At 50.7% G+C, this 11,650-nt stretch overlaps 1 long non-coding RNA gene across 1 annotated transcript; it reads left to right on the forward strand.

The window, feature by feature from the left end:
• Positions 1–7,053: 7,053 nt before the first annotated feature.
• Positions 7,054–11,345, forward strand: LOC133056140 (uncharacterized). Its single transcript, XR_009692740.1, has 3 exons — positions 7,054–7,351; positions 9,227–9,540; positions 11,190–11,345. It is a non-coding gene; the product is annotated as an uncharacterized LOC133056140 (long non-coding RNA).
• Positions 11,346–11,650: the final 305 nt, after the last annotated feature.

The following is an 11,650-nucleotide window of genomic DNA, read 5'->3' on the forward strand; positions in this document are numbered from 1 at the left end:
TGCGCTGGAATGTGGCTCCATGCAGGGTTCTAAGGCCACAGCCTTCAGCCCTGGTATCTCCTGGTCTGTGCAGCAGATTAGTGACCCGTGGACATCAGGGTTTCTGTGCGACCTCTGGGAACAGGTAGATGAGGACGGCCTCTGTTAGACTTACAGCCTCTCTGTCACTGACTGCGTATGATCCAGGCCCCCAGGCTCATCAAGGGATATTTCACAGCCCTGACTGAAGACCACGGGCAAATTTCAGACACCAGCATGGGTGGTTTGCCTGGGTTACCCCAGGCAATGGGGTGACTGCAGCCACCATGGTGCACATGGGTCCAGTGGGGATGTGGGCTTGCACTGCCCTGTATGGACCCGTGGCTTGATCACAGCCAATCAAGATGGAAGTTGTTGTTCAGTCACCAAGTTGTGGCCGACTCTTTGCAACCCCATGGACTACAGCATGCCAGGCTTCCCTGTCCTTCACTATCTCCCAGAGTTTGCTCAAATTCATGTCTGTTGAGTCGGTGATGCTATTTAACCTTCTCATCAACATGGAAGGTAGGGGTGCAAAGGACTGCATACAGCTCCTGGAGGGCCTCATACCTGCTTGTCTCGGCTCAGCTGGTATCTGAAACTGGCTGGGCAATGAGTCAGGTGGAGGGCACTTACTGATTTTCTAGAATCTCCTATCAGAATACCCATATCCCCAGGAAGGAAAAGCCTCTAAGGTCTAAGTTGAGACCTCACACATTCAAGGGATTTGCTGACCATGAGTTGGGGGAAAGGGAAGGAAGATGCGTCCGAGGGCCATCAGGAGGAGAAAGAGGAGCTTTGGAGAGAATGACTGATTTACTTGCTTTGTAACTTGCCCAGTAGAGGCTTTGGCGGGTAGGGTGTGGGCACACAGGGGTACAGGGACAGTGTGGGACTGTGGGATGGCCACACAGACTCCCCCAGTTCTAGGAACCACTGTGCTGTGACTGAGCACCTTTGCTCTGCAACTAGAGAGAAGTGAAAGAACCAAGGCCATATACTGCTGAGCACTAAGCCATATGCTGCCTGGTTTAGAACTCAAACCGCTGTACATACATGCTGCTTGTCCTAGGCCAAAATGAATATTAGTAATTCATGAACTATCCTAAAACCCTCAACACCCCTCAATTCACTTCATGAGCCCTGGGGGTCTGAGAAGAGACACCCAGCCCTGACTTCCAGGAGCTCAGAGCTCAGATAAAGACAAGCCAACACTCCCCTGCAGTTCAGGGATGATGCCTGGGAGGCAGAGTGGGCCAAGCAGGATGCAGTCACTCTGCCTGGGGAAGGGGAGAGTAGTCAGGAAAGCCTCACCTGAGCAGGTAACACATGCTCACAGATGAGACACAAGGAGGCTTCCAGCAGGGATCGGGCAGCCTTGCCCACACACAGCTGGGGAGGAGGGAGGAAGGACCGGGAGCTGGCACCATCTGAACTTCACCCTCAGGTCAAAGAGTGATCTTGTGAAACCCTAACCGAATCTTGTTCCTCTCTGAGACCAGTATTGCGGCCAGTGGGCTGCATGGCGCCTCTGTGAGCCCCAGATAACATGGCAGCTTCTGAGATCTCAGCACACAGATAAGGAACCTGGACATTTTGTCTTCTGGTCATTCCTGTTTAACTCACCCCTCAGGGGGTGGGAGGATGGGGAAGTAAGAAGAAACCCTGGTGAAGAAACAGGCTGGCAGAGCCACCCGCCCAGGGGGACCTTTGGAGGATACTACTCCCCAGGGCCTTGATGTTCTAATCAGCAAAACGGGACAGGACACGACCTGCCTCCTGGAATATGCCTAGCCAAAACATGGGACAGAATAGAGGCCAGAACAGGGGATGCTGGTGTGTGTAAAGGTGGTCAACAAGATGTTATGAATAGATGCTCCTCGGACAACAAGGTGACCAATTAGACACACAAGTTAGACGCACACCCCTCACCAGACACCAGCATCATTCCAAAAGGATCAGAAATGTAAATGTTAAGAGGAAAACATTAAAAAAAAAAAAAAAGCACCTTTCATCACCTAAAAAAACCCAGAAACAATAAAAGATGAAAATGGTTTAGTTAAAAAACTTTTTTAATGGCCAAAATAACCACAACACAAAGTGCAAAGATGAATGATACCAGGCTATTCATACTGTGAAGGAAGGACTAATCTTTATATTCAAAGCGCTCTTACAGACCAGTGATAAATAGTTCACCAAAAAAAGAAATACAAATGGATCCCCTTGAACACATGAGATGCTCAAACTCATTCACGATAACAGAAATAAATTTCAAAACAATATCAAGAAACCGTTTACCGTTTTCCATATATCTGATTAGCAAAAGCCGAGAGTTTAACGGTACACTGGTGGGCCGCACAGGAACACTTATGACCCTGCTGGGGCTCCAGGGTGGGGTGGGGATGGGGGGGCATGGGGGCGGGGGTAGTGAAATGGTACAAATTCCAGTAGAAAGAGGACTCTTGCTCAGCAATTTCACTTTGAAGAGTTTATCAGATCTATGTAAAAACTAATGTTTGAGAGGAACTGATCACTAAATAGCGTGTTTGGAATCTACACAGTTATTTGAGCCTTACTTTTTAAATATCTCTGAACAGAGTCTTAAGCTTTGTCTGTATTTTCACTTAACTGATATTTACATTTAAAATATGGCATCGTATGTTGCATTACTGCCTCTCGCAGTAGAGTTACAATGAGAAGATGAATTTGTTCATTATTTTTCCTGATGGTAGATGTGAAATGGTGCCTCAAAAAATTGTCTTTATGTATGTCCGTGTGTGTGAGTGTGTGTGTACTTGGACATAGGTTTTAAGTATAAACTGGCTCTTTCAAAATAGGCTGCCATCTGAAAATGGGAAATTGGGATCTGAGACCTGCTGGAGTGTAGAAGAACTTGATGGAAGGTTTTTTAAAAGCCCTAGTGAAGTTAATAATGAATTTTAAAAATATATGTTCAAAATTCATGTATTAGTTTTGAAAACTTTATTAAAATTAAGAAAACAATTATATGTACTCATGCTAAAAATAAACCTAATATTTGAAAAATTATGTATGGTCACATTTGGAAGACATAAGTTAGATTTCCAGCTGGTACTACACTCCAGAGTAAAAATCTGGGTGTTTAAGAAGCCAAATTAAAAAAACAAGATGAAGTATCAGGCTAAAATTATAGGATAATATATCTATAATCCTGGGATAGACAGGCTTTTTATGTCTTTAATTTAAAAAATCTTTATTTTGAAATAATTTAATTTGGAGATGTTACAAAAACAAAGAATTCCCAGATTCCCTAAACAGCTAATATTTTAACACATTTGCTTTTTCTCTAGTATATATGTAATATATATAACCACATATTTATTTGTATGCTGTGTCCTTCACAATGTATCATATTGAGATAGTCTGTGACCTGGGACCCTTTGCTTGTACTTACATCTGTCTCTTGGAGCGACAGAATACAAAGAAACCATAAGGGTCTAAAAGTAACTGCCTACCTGCTCAGTTGGGTCCAATCATGAACAAGATAGAAAAAGGCCACAAACCAACTGTCATTTCTGAGGGGCCAGGAGCAAAAGCTGGGTCCGCCACAGGATCTCTGCACACAACATCACCAAGGCAGTGGGCCCACCACCTAAGCACCCCCTCCAACCCGACCCACTGATCAGCCCCCACTCTCACGCCATTTAAGGAACCAGCCCGCCCACCTCAGAGAGCAGGCAAAGGGTACCTGTTACTTATTTTTATTCTCTAGTGCTGCATGAGTCCCAGTACAGCTTTGTCTGAATTCCTTGTCTGGCTTCTCAACAATTTTTATTGATTCAAGAGCTCAAGGACCCTGGTTAGTAACAATATCAAGAGGAAAGTGATGTCTATTTGTCTCATTATAGATAATGTCAACTTGGATCACTTGCTGAAGGTAGTATCTGCTTGGTTTTCCCACTTATTCTTTTGTAATTAATAAGTATTTTGTGAGAGATACTTTAAGACTAATAAATACACTGTTTCTCATAAAACTTCTACATCCTAGTTTTAAAAAAATTACGCAAGTTCAATATTCTTTACATCCTAAATGTATACTAAGGAGAAAACAGGTCAAATTAGTGATGGCAGGTACATACAGTGGAATACTATGCAGGCGAGGAAAAGAATACAAGTTCTTTAGTACCAAAAGGAAAAGATCTTCAAGAAACAGCAGTGAGGCACTTCCCTGGCAGCCCAGTGGTTGTGACTCCATGCTTCCACTGCAGGGGACACAGGGTTTCATCCTTGGTCCGGCAACTAGAATCCTGCAAGCCACGTGGAGTGGCCAAAAAAAGAGAAAGAAACAGCATTAAATTAAAAAGAATTGTACATCCCTTAAATGTGGGCTGTGGTAGTGATTTCCTAGGATGGAAAGGGAGAGAAAAAAGAACCTTTCTCCCACATGCTCAAGAATTCCAGGGTGGGGGCCGGGGCAGGGCCCCATGAGTCAGGCTGGGTGGTCATCCAAAGTGCTGGCAACCCTGTGCCATCTCCCGAGTTCCTTTGTGATGACCAGGGTCCAAGAGCCCAGTGGCTGGGGAGATGGACAAATGCAGTGAGCAGAACGGAGAGTGAAAGGCCCAGCACTCGGGCACCAACATACATCTTCTAGGGATCCTTTCGCTGTAAAGCCCACAGCAAAGCGTCCTTGGAAAAATCACAGATCCGTCAGTAAATTCTGAAGCAAACGTAGTCACCATGTCAGACATCTGAGACTTTCACGGTGAGAGGACCGCCCACTGGGCTCAGGGGTCCCTTGACTCTGGCTCAGAGCCGGATCCGCCCCTTCTCACCGTGGCTCCTCCCTTTCTCACTGTGGCCCCGCCCCTTCTCTCCGTGGCTCCTCCCCTTCTCTCTGTGGCTCCTCCCCCATGCTCGGCTCAGGCTGCTCGGTCGTCGGAAACCCAGAGAAGCCTTGATGGCCTCGAGCAGTGTGACGTTAGCCTCACGAGAGGAGTAAACAAAGGTGGTTGTTGAGGTATCCACTGCCGGACACACTGTTCAATCACGTCTTAAACTCCACAGACAAGTGAAATGCACACCTGGATGAGTCACAGGACGGTCCTGGAGCCCCAGAAGGTCTCCAGGACCCTATGTCTGTGGGGTTTAGGACCACCCTAGGGAGGGACACTCCCAGCCCCTGCCCTCTCAGAGGAGTGGGGCGGAGTAGAGGTGTGGCGGAGCAGGGCCCCCTCCCTCAGACGGGCTACAGGAGGAGGGTCTCTCTGTGTGGGGGGCGGGGGTGGGATTTCTGTCATGACCACAGTGTCCCTCCAAGCACAGTTGTGACTTTTTCCATGAGAGAGAGAGAGGCCTGGCTCCCACCCACCCCAGAGGAGGACACATCGTGGAGCGGCTTTGGGGAGTGGGCCCCTGAGTGGGCAGCAAAGGGAGTGACCGGTGACAGACGTGACCACGGTCTTGCCCAGGAGAGACCAGGCAACCTGAGTCATTGCAGGCAGCCTCCTGAAGGACACAGCACCCGCCGAGGGTCCTTTCCTTATACCTCTCAGTGCTCTGAGGTCTCAAGGGGCCTCAACTGGCCAGTGACCTGGTCAGGGAAGCGGGGCAGAGTCTTGAATGTCTGTGCCGGTGAGGACTGACCACCACTGCAGTGAGCAGTGTCTTTTATTCTGCGACTTCCTCCTTCCTCATTTCATTCTCTTAAGTGATGATAGTGGTGACTTTTGCAGTTGCTTTATTTTTAATTTGGGGGGTGGTGGGGAATCGGGCAAGACTAAGTCAGTTTGATCAGTCCTCAGACTTGGGGGGGATGATCCTTAACTGGTCCCTGAAATTCAGAGCTAAAGTTCTGGTTTGCTAGATTCTGGTTGAAGCTTGTTCTCCTTAAGGAGCCAGATCTTGTGCAGCTGTGAAACAGACCAAGTTATAAATCACACAACGTAAGTATCCAAAAACCACAAACAGGCTATTTCCATGGACTCCCAGGCATCCATCAGAACACACAGCCTCACTTAGAGGAGAACAGGCCCTGGGAAGCTGGCCACCTCCGATGAGGGCAGAGTCCTCCACTCTCTTCACAAACACCCCAAACAGTAAATCTCACTGTGGCTTGAGACGAAGTGGGATAAGCTCCGACCTCCTGTGTGACTACAAAACCCAAGTCAGCTGGTGGGGGTGGTTGCCGTTGTGCCCGATCCTGACCTCTGACCCTCACTGCCACCTGCTCTGAGCTCCAGGAAGTGAATTCTCAGTGACTGTCCATGGCAAGGGGTATGGGTAAAGGGGCTGATGGCCATCAGCTTATCACAGAAACCTCGGGTCAGAGGTGGCGGTGAGCCCAGCTGAACCATGGGGCCCTGAGCTGGCCCAGCCTCGCCAAATGCTTCACCATCTTCCCCCAGGTTCTCGTCTGTGAAACAGGGACAAGGAGCTGTTTCAAGGAGGAGAGCCCTCCTGGCCGCACCGCCCAGGCCTGGCTGCCTCCACAGCTGTGGGGCTGTCGTACTGGACAGCCAGCAGCACCCAGGGCTCAGAGCAGGGGCCTAGGGGTGTTTGCACGGGGGCAGATGGACAAGACAACCTAGGGATGAGCCCCAAGATGCTGCCTTGACGGGAAGTTTTGCTCATCGCCCACGAGGGGCTGATCCTCCTACCAAACTCACAGGGAAACAGCTTCCGGCAGGCGCCTGCCCGAGTGGAAGGACAGAGACCAGACCTGAGCAGCCCACCCGGGGATCCCCACCCTTCCCGCTCAAGCTCCACTGCAGGGACCCCCCCCTCCCCGGGCCGGGTCAGGCTGGGCTCCACCTGCTGTAGGAGCCACGTCTGAGGGCGCAGGACTGTCTCTCCTGGCGGCCCGTCCCCACCCCATGCAGATGTTTCCTGCTGATGCTGCACATTTCTGCTTTAATGCGAGGGCTGCCCAGCACTGAGCACGTGGTGGAAATATGCCGACACAGCCATTTATCTCCCTGTGTCGCAATTCACCCTCTCGGGGCAAAGTTCCAGCTGATGCCTCCAGAGGCGCCGAGGCTGAGCTAGAATCTCGGTTCTCCAAGGACCCGGGCGGCCCGGAACCCAGGGTGCGGCAGGAAAAGCGGTTGGGAGTGACGCATCGCGGGCCAGGGGAGCCGTCTGACCACAGCCGCTCAGAGGATGTGAGACATGAGGGCACTGCAATAGCCCTGCGCCTGGCAACAGGGGGATGAGCACGGCTGGCCCTGCCGGGGGCGCTGCCCCCACGCAGGTGGGAAGCGGCTAAAGGACCGGTCCCAGAGCCCTCGGGCTGCTGCTTCATCCTGAAGACTTGGAGGGTGGCAGCGGTCGCCCCCCCTGGGTATTGCCAGAGGTGAGATCGTGTGGAATGGAACGCAGAGCCAGAGGAGGAAACTGCCACCATGGGGGCGGGGCCCCAGTGGGCAGGTTCCCCTGAGTCTGACCCCGAGGGTGGCATCCGGGTGACACCCTTTTTCCTTGGGCTTCTCAGAATTTAGCTCCACACGCCACCACCAGCCCTGGGCCAGCCCCTATTTGCTCTGCCTTGTTCACCGACTGGACTCCGGTCAGCTGATCCGCACCCTTGGCCTTGATCAAGCCCACAGATGGTGGTACACTGGCCAAGCCTCTGCCAGGGGTTCCACATCCCCCCCCCAACACCTGACAGTCAAGGTCTCTCTAGGATCCGACCCCTCCCCTTGGATGGCAGGCTGCTCCTTTTGCAGCCTCAACCTTGGATGTCCAACTCCTTGACTGGACTGCTCTTCACCCCTACCCGCCCCTATCTCCAGTCACTTTCTCAGTGAGACCCGCCCCACAACTTAAATCGTAACACCCCCCACACATACCCTCCCTCCCCCTTGAATTAATACACGGTGCAGCGGTCTCACTTATCCACCTCACAAACACGCACAGCAAAGCCAGTATGTAAGCTCCATGGAGGCATCAATTTTTAATGTTTTTACTCTGAAAAATTTCAAACATAAATGCTAAAGTAGACAAAGCAGTATGATGAACCCAACGTCCCATTACTCAGTTTCAGCAATGCTCAACCCTTGGCCTGTCTTATTCCATCTGTACCCCACCTTCGCACATACCACATTTGCCTGTAAAGCCTGCCAAACTAGATGCACTTTTAAAGAATTTAACCACACTACCATTATCACCTAAAAATTTAATAGTCTTAAAACCAAATAAACGGCCCATGTCCAGAATTCCCCAGTTGTCTCATTTCATACAGCTGTTGTTTTTAAACATCAGAATCCAGAGTCTAAAAAAGGGCAATGTGTTAATATGCCCCAAGCTTTATGAATAACACTCTCCTTCGTTTTAATTTCTTGTTGAAGGAACTGAGTTGCTTACCCCTGTAGAATGTACCACATCCTGGCTCCAGAGGGCTGTGTCCCTAGGTTGCCTGGCTATCCTTCTGTGCCAGTCTTTCCTGCAAGCCCGTGATGGACACAGTGATCGACCCATGTCAGGTTTGCTTTTCAGCAAGAGCACATCCTCACTGGGCTTCCCGGCATGTCTCCTGGGGGCTTCCTCAAGGATGTTGCCCTTGACTGAGGACCCAGGGCTGTTCAAGGCTGCTCTTACCTTCCCCACCTCCCTGTATATGTCAGCTGGGTGTTTCTCTAAGAACCTTCTTGTCAACTGTGTGGTTACTGTTCATTTAGGAAAAGCAGGATAAATGCCTGCTGCTTTCCTTTACTTACCCATTTTTTTTGAGTAACGAGTTGGTTTCCAGCATTTCCCAAAGGTGACCGAGAGCTCCTTACTTTTCTTTCCCCCTCCAAGTTTTCTTTGTTTTCTGTATAGTCATGGACTCATGCATTGTAATTTATTTATCGAGTTTCAACCCATTTTGGTCACTATACTTCCTGATGCTCTCGTGTCCCGCCTGTGGCCACGTGGGGCCCCTTCCCGTCAGCTGTGTGTCGTTGGACGAGAGTCAGGATGGCCCAAGCTCACGTGGGCACCCAACCCCGGCAGCCCAGGCCCCAAAGAAGGACCAGTGCAAGAGTGGGCTGTGGTCCCGAGGGGGCGAGCACGCATGTGAGAAACTCATTTCCAGACAAAGCCCCGTGCTGCTCCATGAGCTTGAAGGGGCTCCTGCAACGCTCTTTCTTCTGGAGGTAATAATGCTTGCTCTCAGCCCCTCAATATCTCCCCTCTCCCTTTTCAACCTGCTGTGACGGCCCCTGTCCTGTTTTCCTGGTTGTTACAGGCTTTTTGGCTCCGAGGGCTCCACGGCTTCCCAACCCGGATCCTGAGGCCTGCAAGCCACCCTCGACACCTGCCCCAGGTCGCATGCTCCACGCTCTGCGCTCCTGAGCTTCTGAAATGTTTCTAAAAACCAAACCAAACCAGACACTGGCACTGCCTCCTTGATGCCATCCTGATGTGTCAGTTTACTCCTCCTGCAGGTGCCAAGGTTTCAGTCACGGGCGCCTACCCTCCTCCGCCACGTCTCCCCCTCACCTCCAGATTCCCATCATGCTGTGAGCCTCCAAGTCCTGTCCCAGGGACCCTCCTCCACAGGTATGTTGGGTGTGCATCTGGGTGGACCCCTCGCCTCCTGTCTGGGGCCCCTCCTCTTCCATCAACTCTTCCACCGTGTTTTCCTGGTTTGGGAGTAGCCTTGGTCACCATCACCACCACCACTCAATCCAAGCCATGCTCTTCACTCCATCAGTCCTCAGACCTCTGGACCCCCAGCCCCACCTCCATCCCCTCTTCCCAAATAAAGCAAAAACAATGTGCATCTCCTTCCAGCACCACCTTTGACAGAAGGACACACTGCTGTCCACAAGCAGTTTCCCCCATTTCATTTGTGGGAAGGACGTACCCATTCAGAAAGCAGACCTTTCTGCCTCCTCTTTTAAATCCAAAATAATCTAAGAAAAGAGCTGGGCTCTACGGTATAGTTTCCTAGCACCCTTATCGTTTTGGTTAAGCAAAATGCTCTAACACACGTGCGTGCTCCCTTACCTGCTGGCTGGTGAGAAAAGCCCAAAGCTGTCCTTTGTGCAGAAGCAGGCTCTCTGCTCCCCCAAAGTGAGGCTGTATCAGGTGAGGTTCATTCAGTATAGACACAGGCCCCGTTCGGCACTCAGCTGAGATCATTTACCTGCGGACACGAACCCTACTCAGGTGAGGCTGTTCACCTGCAGCGCGGGGTCCCCCCTCGGCACTTGGCATGGCTTTCGTGACATTTAGGTCCCACCTTCCTGTCTGCAGCTGCCCATCTACCTGGATTCCTACTCTGCATGTTCCTCTTCCCCTTCTCCTTTCCCTTGACATCTGCCTCTCCTTCTTTTTTGTCAAACAGCTTCATTGAGAGAGAGCTCACACACCATACAGCCCACCGTCTGAAGTGTGCAATTCAGCGGTCTTTAGCCCATTCACAAGGTTGCCTGACCAGCACCTAAGCTCAGCACATTTTCATCACACACCAGAGACCCCACACCAGCAATGGTCACTCCCAGTCTCCCTTCCCCCAGCCACCGGCAAACACTCATCTATTTCTTTCAGTGGATTTGCCTTTTCTGGATATTTCACATAAATGAATTGTCTCTTTTTCACTAAGCATCATGTTGTCAGGGGTCATGCACATTGCAGTCTGGTTGGCAATTCATTCCTTTTGTGTGGCTGAATAACTGTCCACCATGTGGACAGATCATGTTTTGTTTACCTTTTTGTCCACTGATGGACATTTGGATTGTGTTATTATTCCTAATGGCTTCCCAGATGGCACCGTGGTAAAGAATCTATCTGCCAGTGTAGGAGATGTAGGTTCTATCCCTGGGTTGGGAAGATCCCCTAAAGGAGGGCATGGCAACCCACTCCAGTGTTCTTGTCTGGAGAATCCCATGGACAGAGGAGCCTGGCGGGCTACGGTCCATAGGGTTGCAAAGAGTCGAACGTGACTGAAGGACTTAGCACGCACACATACATTACTCCTGATAACACTTTGGGATTAGTATGAATAATGTCGTGAACAAGGTTTTGTGTGATGTAGGTTTTCATTTCTTACAGGCTTACCCCTAGGAGTGGAATTGTTGGTCCCACGGTCACTCCATCTAACACTTTGAGGAGTTGCCAGACTGTCTCCCACGGCAGTGACCAGGGCTCCCGTTTCCCCGGCTCCTCCCTCACCAGCACTTGTTGTCCTCTGTCTTTGTTTGTAGCCAGCGGGCTGGTGAGGACCTGCGTCCACTCCACTCTGCCCTCAGCGGCTCCCTCTGCACTACCCAGATGTGCTCGGCCTCCCGAGCCCAGGTCTCCACCTCGGGGAGGCAGGAGCCTCCTTGCCTCTCCGCCTCCCCACGGACCTGCCCCTCTGCTTCCACTGGGGCCTCAGGATGCTCCTTTCTGCTGCCTGTCCTGTGACCCCTCCCCCACACAGCAAACTTTTCCACATTTCTTTGTTAAAATAATTAAGTATGAATATTAAGAACGTGTTTTTACGTCAAGTGCACTGTAATAACAGTTGATCGGGGAGAAGGCTCAGCGCTCCTCTGAATCCCAAGCTTCACAAACCTGGTCTCCCAGCACCGCTGGGGACTGAGGACAGGCCTGGGAAGGATCACCCTGGCTCCAGAACATTCTCCCCGTCCTGCTCTTGCTGTCCCGATGGCTTCTCTGCTCT

Source organism: Dama dama, chromosome 5 (assembly GCF_033118175.1).
Source record: "Dama dama isolate Ldn47 chromosome 5, ASM3311817v1, whole genome shotgun sequence".
Taxonomy (NCBI): domain Eukaryota; kingdom Metazoa; phylum Chordata; class Mammalia; order Artiodactyla; family Cervidae; genus Dama; species Dama dama.